Below are 14897 nucleotides of genomic sequence, written 5' to 3'. Positions count from 1 at the left end.
AAAAAAGAAAAAAAGGGGGGGGGGTAAAAATTAAACAGTCGAATAATAGGAAGAATCCTTCTAAAGGCTATAAATATCAATTTAAGAGAAGAAAGGGAGGGTCCCGGAGAGATAGCTCAGTGGCTTTTGCCTTACAAGCAGCGATCCAGGACCAAAGTTGGTTGGTTCAAATCCCTGTGTCCCATATGGTCCCCCATGCCTGCCAGGAGCTATTTCTGAGCAGACAGCCAGGAGTAACCCCTGAACACTGCCGGGTGTGACTCAAAAACAAAAACAAAAAAAAAAGAGAGAAGAAAGGGAAAAAAGAAAAACATAACAATACAAAAAAAAAAAAAACCTACAAAGACCAAAAAAGTATCAAACAAAATTCCCGAAAAGCACCAAAACAAAAAAGACAACATCTAAAAAATCATCATGATCCCGAAATAAAAATAAAAATAAAAAAAATAAAAAATAAAGCAAAAAGAAAAAGAACAAACAACAACAACAACAATAACAAAAATGTTTGGGGGCTTTTTTTTCATAGGCCCAATAAATATTGGGGAGATTATAAAAGGAATTCCCTTGGCCTAAGAGATACAGGGTTTCTCAGCCCTTGAAGCAAACTGTCATGAAAATAACCATAGGCTCTGTACATGCATTTTTACTCTCCTCTAGGTCCTTTAGTGGTGTCTGAAAGCATTTGACTTAGTCATGGATAATAAAATCAGGCCTCTGTAACTAGAGATCTTGGTATTTGCACAGGGCATAGGATGGAGCCTAAGATGAAGTCTTTATATTTATTTCTCTCTCTCTTTTTTTGTCCACCCATTCACAATACAGACCATGCAAAGGGCCTGGGTTGAGGTGTATATGGGGTGCATCTACTGTATCTCCTCTTTCTATATAGTCAGTGTAAAGAACACAGCCTGTGGTAAGCATTGGGAGGCCTTATCTTTATATATATATATTTGTATTGTTATGTTTTTCTTCTTTTTTCCCTTTCTTCTCTTAAATTGTTATTTATAGCCTTTAGAAGGATTCCTATATATATATATACCCTTCACCAGTGCAACATTCCCATCACTAATAGCCCAAATTTTCTTCCTCCCCACCCAACACCAGCATGTACTCTAGACAGGCTTTCTACTTCCCTCATTCAGTCACATTTTGTTATGATAGTTTTCAGTGTAATCGTTTCTGTGACTGCACTAAACAATCCCTGTGTTGAGCTTCACAAATGTATTTCATTTTTCTCAAAAACCATAGATGAGTGAGACCATTCTGTTTATCTCTCTCCCTCTGACTTATTTCACTCAGCATAATAGATTCCATATACGTTTATATACAGGAAAATTTCATGACCATCTCTTCTGATGGCTGCAAAATATTCCATAGTATCTATGTACCATAGTTTCTTTAGCCATTCATCTATTGAGAGGCATCTAGGCTGTTTCCACAGTCTGGCTATTGTAAACAATGCTGCAATGAATATAGGTGTGAGAAAGAGATTTTTGTATTGTATTTTTGTGTTCCTAGGACATATCCCTAGGAATGGTATAGCTGGATTGTATGGGAGCTCAACTTCCAGCTTTTGGAAAAATCTCCATATTGCTTTCCACAAAGGTTGGACTAGACCACATTCGCACCAGCAGTGACTAAGATTTCCTTTCTCTCCACATCCCCACCAGCACTGCTTGTTCTCATTATTTCTGATGTGCGTCAATCTCCGTAGTGTGAGATAGTACCTCACAGTTGTTTTGATTTGCATATCCCTGATGATTAGTGATGTGGAGCACTTTTTCATGTGCCTTTTAGCCACTTGTATTTCTTTTTTGTCAAATTGTCTGTTCATTTCTTCTCCCCATTTTTGATGGGGTTAGATGATTTTTTTCTTGTAAAGTTGTGTCAGTGCCTTGTATATTTTGGATATTAACTCCTTATCTGATGGGTATTGGGTGAATAGTTTCTCCCGATCGTGGGTGGCTCTTGTATGCTGGACACTATTTCCTTTGAGGTACAGAAGACTCTCAGCTTAATATAGTCCCATCTATTTATTTCTGCTTTCAATTGTTTGGAGAGTACTGTTTCCTCTTTAAATATACCTTTAGTCTCAATGTCATGAAGCATTTAACCTACATGTTGTTCTATATACTTTATGGTTTCAAGCCTGATATCTAGATCTTTAATCCATTTGGATTTTACCTTTGTACATGATGTTAACTGAAGGTCTAAGTTCGCTTTTTACAAGTGGCTAGCCAGTTGTGCCACCACCACTTCTTGAAGAGGCCTTCCCTGTTCCATTTAGGATTTCTTGCACCTTTATCAAAAATCTGGGGATCATTCTCTGAGTACTCAAGCCTGTTCCACTAATCTGAGGATCTGTCTTTATTCCAAAACCATGCTGTTTTGATAACTATTGTTTTATAATACAGTTTATAGTTGGGGAAAGTAAGAGAAAATAAAATTGGTAATGAAGTTAAAAAAAATGGGAACATATCCAGACAGCTTCTATGAAGCCAATAGCACCTTGATACCAAAACCAGACAGAGATACAGTTAAAAAAGAAAATTACAGACCAATATTCTTGATGAATACAGATGCAAAGATCCTCAAAATTCTGGCAAATAGAATTCAATGCCTATCAATAAGATCATTCATTATGATCAAGTAAGTTTCATACCAGGAATGCAAGGATGGTTTAACATTCATAAATCCATCAATATAATATGCAATATAAACAAGAAGAAAAATAAAAATTACATGATCATATCAATAGAAGCAGAGAAAGCATTTGATATGGTTCAACACCCATTCTTGATAAAAACTCTCAGCGAGGTGGAAATGAAAGGAAACTTTCTCAATCTAGTCAAGTCCATCTATCACAAGCCAATGGCAAATATTATCCTCAATGGAGGGAAACTGAAAACCTTCCCCCTAAACTCTGATACAATTCAAGGTTGCCCCTTTCACCAATCCTATTCAACATAGTATTGGAAGTACTTGCTATAATATTAGGCAAGAACAATATCAAGGGAATTTAGATAGGAAAGGAAGTCAAGCTCTCACTGTTCACAGATGACATGATACTATACTTAGAAAATTCTAAAGACTCTATCAAAAATGTTTTAGAAACAATATATGCATATAGCAACGTAGCAGGCTATAAAATTAACACACAGAAATCAATAATCTTTTTATACAGCAATAATGATAGGGAATAAATGAACATTAAGAAAACAACACCATTCACATTAGTGTCACATAAACTCAAATACCTCAGAGTCTACTTTACTAAAGATGTGAAGGAACTATACAAAGAAAACTATAAAACCCTGCTACAAAAAATAAGAGAAGACACACGGAAATGAAAATTCATACACTGCTCTTTGATTGGCAGAATTAATGTCATTAAAATGATAATACTCCCCAAAGCTTTGTACAGGTTTAGTGCGATCCCTCTAAAGATACCCATGATATTTTTCAAAAAAGTGAATCAAACACTTCTAAAATTCACTTGGAACAATAAACACCCACAAATTGTTAAAGCAATACTTGGGAAAATGAATATGGGAGGATGAAGTCTTTATTTATGGTTCTAGAAGTTCTGTTACATCTCTGTTGTTTTAATCAGTCTTCTGTAGTTGGTGGTCTTGGTTTTTGCACTGATCCTAGGAGGAAGCCTAAGATCGAGTCTTTCATTATGTTTTCAGGAGTTCTGCTCAGCTGCAGTTGTCTCAATCAGACATCAGAAATTAGAGATCTTGATTGTTATATAGATCGTAGGCCCCTAGTCTGGGGTCTTTCTTACTGGTCCCAGGATAAGTTCTGCCCAGTCATGGTTGTCATAGTTAGTCTTCTATAGTTAGCGATCTTGGCTTTTGCACAGATCAAAGGATAAGGAGGCTTCCGATTTCATCTTATCATTAGGTGATGAGATAAAACAACAAGTTGTTGCCATTTCCTCTTTTTCAGGATGTCATATCAAAATTAGTGCATCTTGGTGTCAGAAAAGTATCAAGAATGTCCCAGAGGGAGTTTTATTCCTGGAGCTGTTGCAGAGAACTTTGTTGGTTCTATATCTGAGATCTAGGGTTTGGGGTTGGACAGTCACGTCTAATCATATGGAGTCTATGTTGGGGCTACATGACATATGTTCAAGAAGGGAGGCACCCTTGTATTGCATAATGTATGAGTTTTTATCATTAGTAGATGAGAGCTTGTTTTTATATGTAAAATTGTCACTTTTTTTAATATAGCTTTGCAAAAGAAATGGTGCTGGTGCATTGCTGGTGCATTTGGGGGTGCATTTTGGGGTGAGATGGTCAGGATCCAACATCTCTGTGCCCTGCTTTTGATCTGAGATTTTATCCCAGGCAAGACTTTTTCTTGTAGGTTTTTGTACCAAGAGAACCAAACAGGCGAAGTTAAGGAAGAGAAGAAAACAAAAACAAGGCAACATATATATGTATATATATGTTGCCTTGTTTTTGTTTTATGTATATATGTGTATATAGATACATATATGTACATATATATACATATATAAAGGAAAAATAAAAATGAATTTTAAAAAGTAATTAAGAAAAAAAGAGATGCAGGAAAGTACCTTACATTTGGGAATAAACAGGTTAAGAGGTAGTATGATAGAGGTATTAAACATATAAAGGAAATATAGGCTTCCAAATTGTCTTTGAGGTATTTTTGTAAATGGTGGAATGCAGGGCACATTTTCATCACACACCCTGGTCTTGTTGAATTTGATAAATTATTTGCAGCAGAAAGGGCTCAGGTAGAGTTCTTGCACTGGGGGTCCTTCTGGAGCTGAATCTGGTATCAAGTAACAGTCTACAGTTGGGGATGGGGGATGAGAAGGAGGGCCACAGAGCATGAGTTAGCAGGAGTGTTGATTGTAAATCTCGACTATTGTACTGACTGTTACAATAATTACTGGAGTGCACACATACTTTGGGATGAATTATTTCCAATTTGGGGATAGATAACCAGGAGAGCAATTGCTGGGTCATATGGCAGCTTAATTCTGAGTTTACTGAGCACTCTCCACACTGTTTTCCATAGAAGTTAGACCAGGCAGCATTCCCACCAGCAGTGGATGAGAGTTCCTTCCTTACCACATCCACGCCACTGGAGATTGTTCCCGTTATTTTTTATGTGAGACATCCTCACTGGAGGAAGGTGGTACCTCATTGTTGTCTTGATTTGGATTTCCCTAATGATGAGTGAAGGTAAGTGTGTTTTCATTTATCGGTCGACCATCTTTTGTTCTTCCTCAGAGAAGTGTCTAGTCATTTCTTCTCCCCATTTTTTTATGGCTTTATTAGATTTATTGGAGATCACTTTTCTGAGTCCTTTGTATATGCTAGATATCAGCCCTTTATCTGACGAGTTAAGTGCAATTTTTTCCCATTCCATTAACTGTCTTCAAGTATTAAGTAGGGTTTCTTTCACCATGCAGAAAATTTTTAATTTGATATAGTCTCATTTATTTAGGTTTAATGCTAAAGTTCTTGCCATTGGCATTCTATCCTCAAAGACTTTTCTGATATCTAGGTCTTGGAGTATTCAACCTATTTTTTCTTCATTAAACTTTATAGATGAGAGTCTGATTTCAAGGTCTTTAATCCATTTTGAGTTAAATTTTGTTTAAGGTGTGAGGTGTGGATCAATCTTTAATTTCTTACAGGTGGTTATGCAGTTGTTCCAAAAACATTTATTGAAGAGACTGTCTTTGTTTCATTAAAAAGTTCTTGGCTCGGGGCCGGGCGGTGGCGCTGGAGGTAAGGTAAGCCTTACCTGCGCTAGCCTAGGAGACGGACCGCGGTTCGATCCCCCGGCGTCCCATATGGTCCCCCAAGCCAGGAGCGACTTCTGAGCGCATAGCCAGGAGTAACCCCTGAGCGTCACCGGGTGTGGCCCAAAAACCAAAAAAAAAAAAAAAAAAAAAAAAAAAAAAAAAAAAAAAAAAAAAAAAAGTTCTTGGCTCTTTTGTCAAATATTAGTTGACTGTATATTTGGGGGTTATCTATGGATATTCTGTTTTAATCCACTGGTCTGAGACTTTCTTTATTCCATTACCATGCTGTTTTGATCACTATGGCATTATAGTAAAGCTTCAGGTTAGGTAGAAAGATGCTACCCAGCTTCTTGATTTTCAGTATGTATTTGGCTAACCTGGGTTTTTTGTGGTTCCAGATGAATTTTATAATTATTTGTTCTAGGTCTGTAAAATGATGTCTGAATTTGGATAGGAATTGCATTGAATCTATATAGATGTTTAGGCGAGATAGTCATTTTGACAATGTTGATTCTACCTATCCAAGTGCATGGAATGTTCTTCCATTTCCTTTGGGTTCTCTTTATTTACTTTCTGAAGTGTTTTGAAGTTTTTATTGTATAGGTTCTTCACTTCTCTTGTAAGTTTGAGTCCTAGGTACTTGATATTTTTGGGTGCTGTTTTGAATGGGATTGTCTCCTTAATCTCTTTCTCCGCTATTTCATTATTCACTTATAGGAACACCACTGTCTTTTGTGTATTGACTTTGTAGTTGGCCACTTTACTGTATTGGTTAATTGCTTCTAGGAGTTTTACTGTGAACTCTTCAGGTTTTTGATGTATAATCATCATATTATCTGCAAAAAAAAAAAAGAGATAGTTTGAGTTTCTTTTTCCCTATTTGGGTTCCTTTGATGCTCTTTTTTGCCTAATTTTATTTCTAGGACTTCTAAAACTATATTGAATAAGAGTGAAGAGAATTGACAGCCTTGCCTAGTTCCTGACCTTAGTGATATGCTTTCAGTTTTTCACCAGTAAGGAGAAGGTTGGCTGTGGGGGGTTTGTAAATAGTTATATCTATCTTGAGGAAGGTTCCTTCCAGTCCAATTTTGATGAATTTTTTTCATCATAAATGGGTGTTGGATGCCTTCTCTGCATCAATTAATATAATCATGTGATTTTTGTTTTTCCTGCTGATGTGGTGTATGATGTTCATTGATTTGTGTATGTTGAAACATCCTTGCATCCCTGAGATAAAACGATGCTGTATGGTCTTTTTATTGTAGTGCTGGATTCAGTCACTAAGATTTTGTTGAGAATTTTTGCATTTTTATGTCTTTTATGTTTATTAGCGATATTGTTCTGTAGTTTCATTTCTTGTTGGTGTCTTTGTTATATTTTGAAATGAAGGTGATATTAGCCTTATAAAAGGGACTGGAAAAGATTCCTTTCTTTTTAATGTTTTGGAAGAGTCTGTGGATCAGTGGTAGTAATTTTTGGAATGTTTGATAGAAGAAAACCATCTGGACCTAGACTCTTGTTCTTGGTGAATTTTTTAACTACTGATTCAATTACCTCAGATGTGATTGGCCTGTTTAGACTTTCTGTATCCTTTTTATTCAGTCTCAAAAGTGATATTCCAAAAATCTGTCTGTTCTTCTGGGTTCTCTAACCTGAGTAGAGTTGTTCATAATAAGTACTCATTATGTGTTGGATTTGTTGGGGTTGTTTTGTAATCTTTTCACATTCTTTTGGGATCCTATTTGAGTGTTTTCCCTCTTTTTTTGGTGAGTCTTTGCAGTGGTTTGTCTATCTTGTTTATTCTTTCGAAAAACCAACCCCTGGCCTTATTGTTTTTTGTATTGTTTTCTTACTTTCTATGTTGTTTATTTATCCTCTGGTTTTTAATTCTTCTTGTCTTCTGGTTGTATTTGGGTATCTTTGCTGCTGTTTTTCCAGATTCTTAAGATTTTTCTTTAAACTGTTGATTTTATCATTTTCCTCTTTCCTGACATAGGCCTGTATAGCTATGAGGTTTCCCCTAATTACTGCTTTGGCTATGTTCCACAGATTTTGACTATTTGTCTCTTCATTATTATTTGTCTCAAGGAGTCTCTTTATTTCTTCCTTGATTTCCTTTTTGATCCAGCTGTTGTTGAGCTCCGTGCTGTTTAATCTCCAGGTGTTGGATTTTCTCCATAGCTTCTTTTTACAGTTAATCTTGATCTCTGTTGCATGGTGATCTGATAGGGTGCTTCTAATAAAACTTATATTTGTGACTTTGTGCAAGTTAGATTTATATCCTAAGGCATGATCTATTCTGGAGAAGGTTCCATGTGTACTTGAAAAGAATGTGTATTCTGCATTCTGGGGGTGGAGGGTCCTAAATAAATCCTTTAGTCCTAGTTCTTCTAATTTGTCATTTAAGGCTCTTATTTCTAGTTTTCTGTCTTGTGGATCTGTCCAGTGGTGATATTAGAGTATTGAAAACTCCTACTGCTATCACATTTCCTCCCATAAGTTTCTCTGAGTTTGAAGCAAATGCCTTATAAATTTTGCTGGTTCTTCATTTGGTGTGTAAATGTTGAACAAAGTTAGTACTTCTTTGTCTAGTGTTCCCCTGATTAGTAAGTAGTGACCCTCTTTGTCTCTGATAAATTTCTTGAGGTTGAGCACAATTTTGTCTGATATATAAATGTTGTTATCACTTTTTTTTGTTTCCATTGGCTTCAATACTTAATTTCACCCTTTTATTCTAAGAAGGTGTATATCATGTACTTTTAGGTGTTTCTTGCAGGCAACCAAAATCTGGATTTTGTTTTCTGATACAACTCTCTAGTATGTGACTTTTAATGGGAGAGTTTAGTCCACTGAAATTTAAGGAGATTATTGACAGAGAGGGCTGTTTTGCAGTTGCAACTTGTAGGGTGGTTGTTGTTACAATTGTTGTTTGGATTGTGTAATTCATCTCTGAGTAGAGAATTTAGTATCTTTTTTATTGTACAAACAATGCAAATTTATTTTGGTATGAGAATGATTTTAGTCTTCCCTCCATGTGAATGAGAGTTTTGCCGGGTAGTGGACTCTAGGTGGAAGTTTCTTTCATTCAATCGTTTGAATATGTCATTATACTGTCTTCTTGCTTGAGTTGTTTCAAGTGGGAAATCTGGTTTGGTTCTTACGTTCCTTCCTTTGTATTTGACATTTTTCCTCCCTTATTATTTTAAGTTCATCTTTCTCTTTGTCTTTTTTTTTTCATTTGGATTACTATATGTCTTGTTATTGGTTTATTAGGTTTTATTTTTTAGGGACTTTTTTCACCTCTTGGATTTGCACCAGAGTCTCTTTCTAGAGGGTAGGAAAGTTTTCTGCTATTATTTCCCTCACCACTAGTACTTCTCCTTACCCTATTTTCTCCCCTCCTGGTATTCTTACAATACATACATTATTTTTTGTTTTTGTTCATTAAATATGTAACATTTTCTTCCAATGTTTTACCTCTTATTTCCTTATTGGCTTCTTTTTCAATTTTGGTTTGTAGCTTTTTTTTTTCAAGTCTTTTATGAGATACTCCAACTGTTATGGCTTGCTAATACATTTTTTTATTTTCATTAATTCCATTTTTTTTGAAAAAATATGGAACGCTTCACGAATTTGCGTGTCATCCTTGCACAAGGGCCATGCTAATCTTCTCTGTATTGTTCCAATTTTAGTATATGTGCTGCCGAAGTGAGCACCATTAATTCCATTTTTATGGATTCTTTCATCTTCTGTAAAAGTTCTTCTTTGATTTGGTTGATTTGTTCACATATGAATTTCTTGAACTCACTGGCTAATGATTACTTGATTTCTATTGTCATGGCCTTCATTGCTGCTTTTAAGTCCTCAATTCAGTAATTCTCCTTTTTTGTGTTTGTGATGTCTATCTGCATCTGGTATCAGGGTGGTGTTAGATTTATAGAAACTGTTATTCAGTTTTTTTGTCTTTTCAATTTTCTGGAAGGGCTTGGAAAGGATTGGCAGTAGATCATATTTAAAGGTCTGAAAGACTTCAGTGGTGAATTCACCTGGGCAGGCTTTGGATTGGGGAATATTTTTGATTACCACTCATAGTAATTTTTCTGTTTAGGTATTCTAAATCATCTTGTTTAAAAATAGAGAGAATATAGGAGTCCAAGACTTTGTCTATTTCAAACTCTCTGAATTTTTGTAGCAACTGTTGTGAAAATCCCTTTTTATTTCTGATTTTATTTATTATGTTTTTCTCCCTCTTTGTGTTTTATAATGATTTATCTATTTTGTATATATATACATACATATATGTATATATACGTATATATATGTATATGTGTATATATATATATATATATATATATTGGTTTGGGGACACATCCGGTGATGCTCAGGGATTACTCCCGGCTATTTGCTCAGAAATTCCTCTTGGTTTTGAGGGACTATATGGAACACCAGGGCTCAAACAATGTCCTTCATGGGCAGCCATGTACTAGTACTGCTGTGCTATTGCTTCAGCCCCTCTTGTTTATTTTCTTTTTTCTTTTTTTTTATGGTTTTTGGGCCACCACCAGTGATGCTCAGGGCTTACTCCTGGCTATGAGCTCAGAAATTGCTCCTGGCTTGGGGATCATGTGGGATGCTGGGGAATCAAACCTCAGTCCATCCTAGTTCAGCTGCTTACAAGGCAAATGCCCTACCACTGCACCACTGCTCCAGCCTCCTTTGTTTATATTTTCAAAGAACCAACTCTTACTTTCATTGATTTTTGTACTTTGGGGTTTTCAGTTGTGACATTTCTATTTGTATTTTTCTCATTTCTGCTCTCATCTCAAGTTTTTTTTTTTAATTAGTGGTCCATTTCATTGTTTCTTTGAACATTCTAAGTGTATCCATTCTAAAATCCATTTGAGAGATAATATAGGGTATTAGTACTGATTGTGTCTCAGGATTCAATCTTCATCCATAAGGCATTGTGTGGTTTTGTGCTTCTAAAACATCGTTTCTTTGGAAATCTCAAAGTGCTTCTTTTCTATGTCACTGTCAGTCATTCTCAATTTTAGCAAGGTCTCAGAGGAGTTGATGTGGATAAGAGATTATTTTGCATCCTTGTTACCCTCTTGAGATAGTGTCCCTGAATATAAAATACCTGTGTGCAGTTGTGTCAAAGTTCATGTATTCAAGCAAATCTACCCAGCTACCTCACACCTCTGATCCCATGTGTCGCTGAGTTCACCTTCTACCATAGTGTGTCTTCTTCATTTTTAAAGATTTTATAGCTCTAAACCTTACACTTAGAACTGCTTTTGTTCTATCATATAGATTATGTTAGTTTGTGTATTTGTTAAGGTCTATTTGGAAGAATCTTTTACTTTGATTCCCTCTTCTATTCAATAGCTATTTAACTAAATTTTTTTGAGTTTCAAATGTGAGTTTTTACTAGATTTCTTTTATAATATATTTTACTTTCTTTCCATTGATAATTGAAATATATACTTATACATTATAAATTTTTGATTTTATCTTTAACTGATACTCAAAATATATTATCTTTATGAGTGCATCTCTCCTGGAGATTTTCCATTTGTTAATTAGAATGGAATATATATTCAGCTTTCAGGGTAGAAAGGGACAGCTATGTGTCTATTAGTCCCTTTTTTTCCATTTCTCACTTTCAAGGATACACACTTTATATACTTACTGATATTCAGCATAGTTGATCTGTATAGTTATGAAAATGTTCCAATACTATTATTTCCCATAAGTATATCTTATTAGGCTTTTAACAATTTCTAAATAAGATTTCTTGTCCCTTTTTTGGTGCATAGCAATTGAAGGTTAAGGTATCTTAAACTATTCTCCTACTATCTCATATATGGTATCAACTCTATCCCATTCATACTTTTAGCTTAAATGCAAACATAAAAGAAACATATGGGTATTACTGATTATTTTAAAAATATACAGGATGTTTTTCAATCTGTGACTTTAAACTTGTTTATTTTGTTAACTAGAATATTTTTTAAAATGTTGTTTTGTTTCCTGATTGATCTATCATCTCAGTCCTTCTTGATAAGATATTTTAGTGTGCTAACATTTAAAGAGTATTTATATAAGCTAATCTTGCCATTTCTATGAGGAATTATGCTTTTATGCAATTTTACATTTGTTTTTCAACCCACCCAATCTGTGTGCAGCCTTTTGTTATAGGTGGGTCTACATATTGGTTGAATAATTGTTAGTACTTTGTATTTGTAATTTAATTCTCTTCCTTTGGGTAGAATTTTACTTGATAGATCTTATATGACTTACACTGTAGCCCTTATAATTGAAGTTTGCTTTTCTTCCTACTTTAAATCATCTCTTCTCTCAAGCTTGCTCACTCTTACATTTTGAATGTATGACACATTGTACTGTTCTGTCTAACTAGTTTGTCTTGCATTTTTTTTTGAATCCTAAATAACTACATACTTTTCCCATCAACTGAGGAAACATTAAATGTTAAATGTTCTCATTTCCACTAATCATTCCCCCCTTTTCCTCATTCCTTTACTTGAATTTCTAAAATTTTAAATCTACTTTTTTCGGTTTTTGGGCCACATCCATTTGACGCTCAAGGGCTACTCCTGATTATGCACTCAGAAATCACTCCTGACTTGGGGGGACCATATGGGACACCGAGGGATCGAACTGCGGTCCGTCCTATACTTTTGACCATTAAACATCTTCACTTAAAAAAATCCCTTCCGGGCCGGGTGGTAGGCTAGATGTAAGGTGCTGGCCTTGCCTGCATTAGCCTTGGACGGACCACTGTTCGATCTCCTGGCATCCCATATGGTCCCCCAAGCCAGGAGCAACTTCTGAGCGAATAGCCAGGAGTAACACCTGAGCGTCAAATGGGTGTGGCCCCAAAAAACAAAAAACAAAAATCCCTTCCTATTACTTCTTTATTGATTGTGCTATATACCTTGTCTTCGGGGTACTGTTTTCTATTTCTGACTACTTCCACTCTGCTGCTAAAACTTACAAATGTATTCTTTATATCATTCTTTTGTACTTCAAAGAGTTTTTCATTAATCTTTTATTGAATTTTTAACCTCTTTTCTAATTATTACTTACATATGTTCTGTGAATATTAAGAGGATTGTTGCTTTGAAGTTAATGTAAGGTAGTTTTGAAAGCTTAGATGTACTTTAAGATTAACTAAAATTTTTGCATAAATTTTCTGGTATCAGTGAATATGTGAGCACTGAAAATATTTTATTTATTTCTTTGCTCTCTGGAACTCAGGAACATGCCAAAAATTATCTTCTGAACTCAAGACTCTTCTGCACTCCATTGGGTGAGCTGAGGTGACCATATGGAAAACTGGGAATCTAACCTGGCTCAGTCACCTGCAAGGAAAATTCCCTATCAGCTGGCTATCACTGAGTCCTAATGAGTACATTTTTAAAAAAATTATTTTATTGAAACCATTATAATTTGCAAAGTCCTTCATAGGTGGGTTTCAGATATAGCATGCATCAGGACCAATCCCATCCCCAGTGTTGACCTCCCTCCACCAATGTTCTCAGAGTGCATCCTATATGAAGAACTTTTCCCCTCTTGCCTACTGGTATAATAGGCCCATTTTAAGTATAGATTGTATAGTTTACGTCTCTTGATTCTATTGTTGTTGACATTGACTTGGATATTTATTTCTGCCCTTTTTAAATTCTACCAATAGATTTGAGACCACTTGGCCCCTGTCCCCTATCCTTTCTCCTCCTTTCTTAATTTTATAGGAAGAAAATGGAACCATGAGGTAAAACAAAGTAATTTTTGTCCCAATGTTCTAGGAAAAGGTCAGAAGCCTTTTTTTTCCCCCACTTCCCCTGAAGCCTTTATTTATAAGATTAAAAAAGGAGTGTGGCAGGTTTTTGTTTTTGTTTTTGTTTTTTTGCATAGATGCAGTAAATGTTGGGGAAAATAGAAATAAAAAACCTTTGGCCTAAAACAAGGATGCTCCTACCCATGAAGCATCCTGCCATAAGACCAACTGAAAGCTACAGGCATTCTAAGTTATCTAACCCCCAATGTCTTTCTTTATGGTTCCAGATAAAAATATGCTCAATCACAGTTGCCACAATCAGACTTCTGTAGAAATCTTTGTTGCTTTTCTTTTCAAGAATCCTATGTCAAACTCTTTGTGTCATGGAGCATCTTCGTTTTCATCTCACCATTAGGTGGTGAACCAGAGAAGCCCACCATGAAAGCAAGTTGTTGCAGATTGCAAGTCATATGGACTCACCTGGAGCAAGTCATTGCCAGGACAGCATTAGGGCTTTCTGGTAGAAGTTCAATTCCTGTTACTTGTTCATAATACTGTGCCGGTTCCAAAGATGGGATCCCAGGTTTGGGGGTAATCAATTAAAGCCTAAGTCAAGTCACTTAACAAATGCTCAGGGTAAAATGCCCACCTGCAATAGAAAATTTAGGAGTTCCTAAATCATTCTTAGATCAACATAACTAATTAATAATTCATATACAACACAACTAAGTAATTTATTACAATTAATAAATAATATAAATAATAATGATAAATAATTAATAAATAAAGAATTCAACAATATCCAAAACTTGGTTTTCCTACAGCTATATAACGAAAGATGGTTTATCTCATTTATATCTTATAATTATATTATATAATTAATTGTTATATAATTATATTTTATTATATAATTAGTTATACATTGACACTACATTAATTATAATTATAATTATGTATGATTATTTGTAGATCAGCATATATAATTATAATAATTAATAATATTATAAATAAATAATAAACGATAAGTAATAAATAATTTATAAATAATTAAGAATTCAAAAATATCCTAAAGTTGGTTTTCCTAGAGGTATACAACAAAAGATGGTTTATACTCTATGGGTTTCTTTTCTTTACAGAATCAGTCATCATCAGTTAGAAATATTGCAGCATTAAAACATATTTGAAGTTTTTAAACCTAACATTTAAAATATTAATTTCTTAAAATTATGCTAACACATTGTAGATTTTTCTGTTATATTTTATTTTTTAAATAATTTCTTTATTTAAACATCGTTATTACAA

General features: G+C 34.8%; 2 non-coding genes across 2 annotated transcripts; both read right to left on the bottom strand.

Moving 5' to 3' along the window:
- Positions 1-797: 797 nt before the first annotated feature.
- Positions 798-930, bottom strand: LOC126032669 (small nucleolar RNA SNORA51). Its single transcript, XR_007503893.1, has one exon. It is a non-coding gene; the product is annotated as a small nucleolar RNA SNORA51 (small nucleolar RNA).
- An 8473-nt stretch (positions 931-9403) lies between these two features.
- On the bottom strand, positions 9404-9510 carry LOC126032934 (U6 spliceosomal RNA). Its single transcript, XR_007504092.1, has one exon. It is a non-coding gene; the product is annotated as a U6 spliceosomal RNA (small nuclear RNA).
- Positions 9511-14897: the final 5387 nt, after the last annotated feature.

The sequence above is a fragment of the Suncus etruscus genome, chromosome 16 (assembly GCF_024139225.1).
Source record: "Suncus etruscus isolate mSunEtr1 chromosome 16, mSunEtr1.pri.cur, whole genome shotgun sequence".
Classification (NCBI taxonomy): domain Eukaryota; kingdom Metazoa; phylum Chordata; class Mammalia; order Eulipotyphla; family Soricidae; genus Suncus; species Suncus etruscus.
The sequence above is the reverse complement of the archived record's forward strand: the minus strand, read 5'-3'. Positions and strand labels throughout refer to the sequence as shown.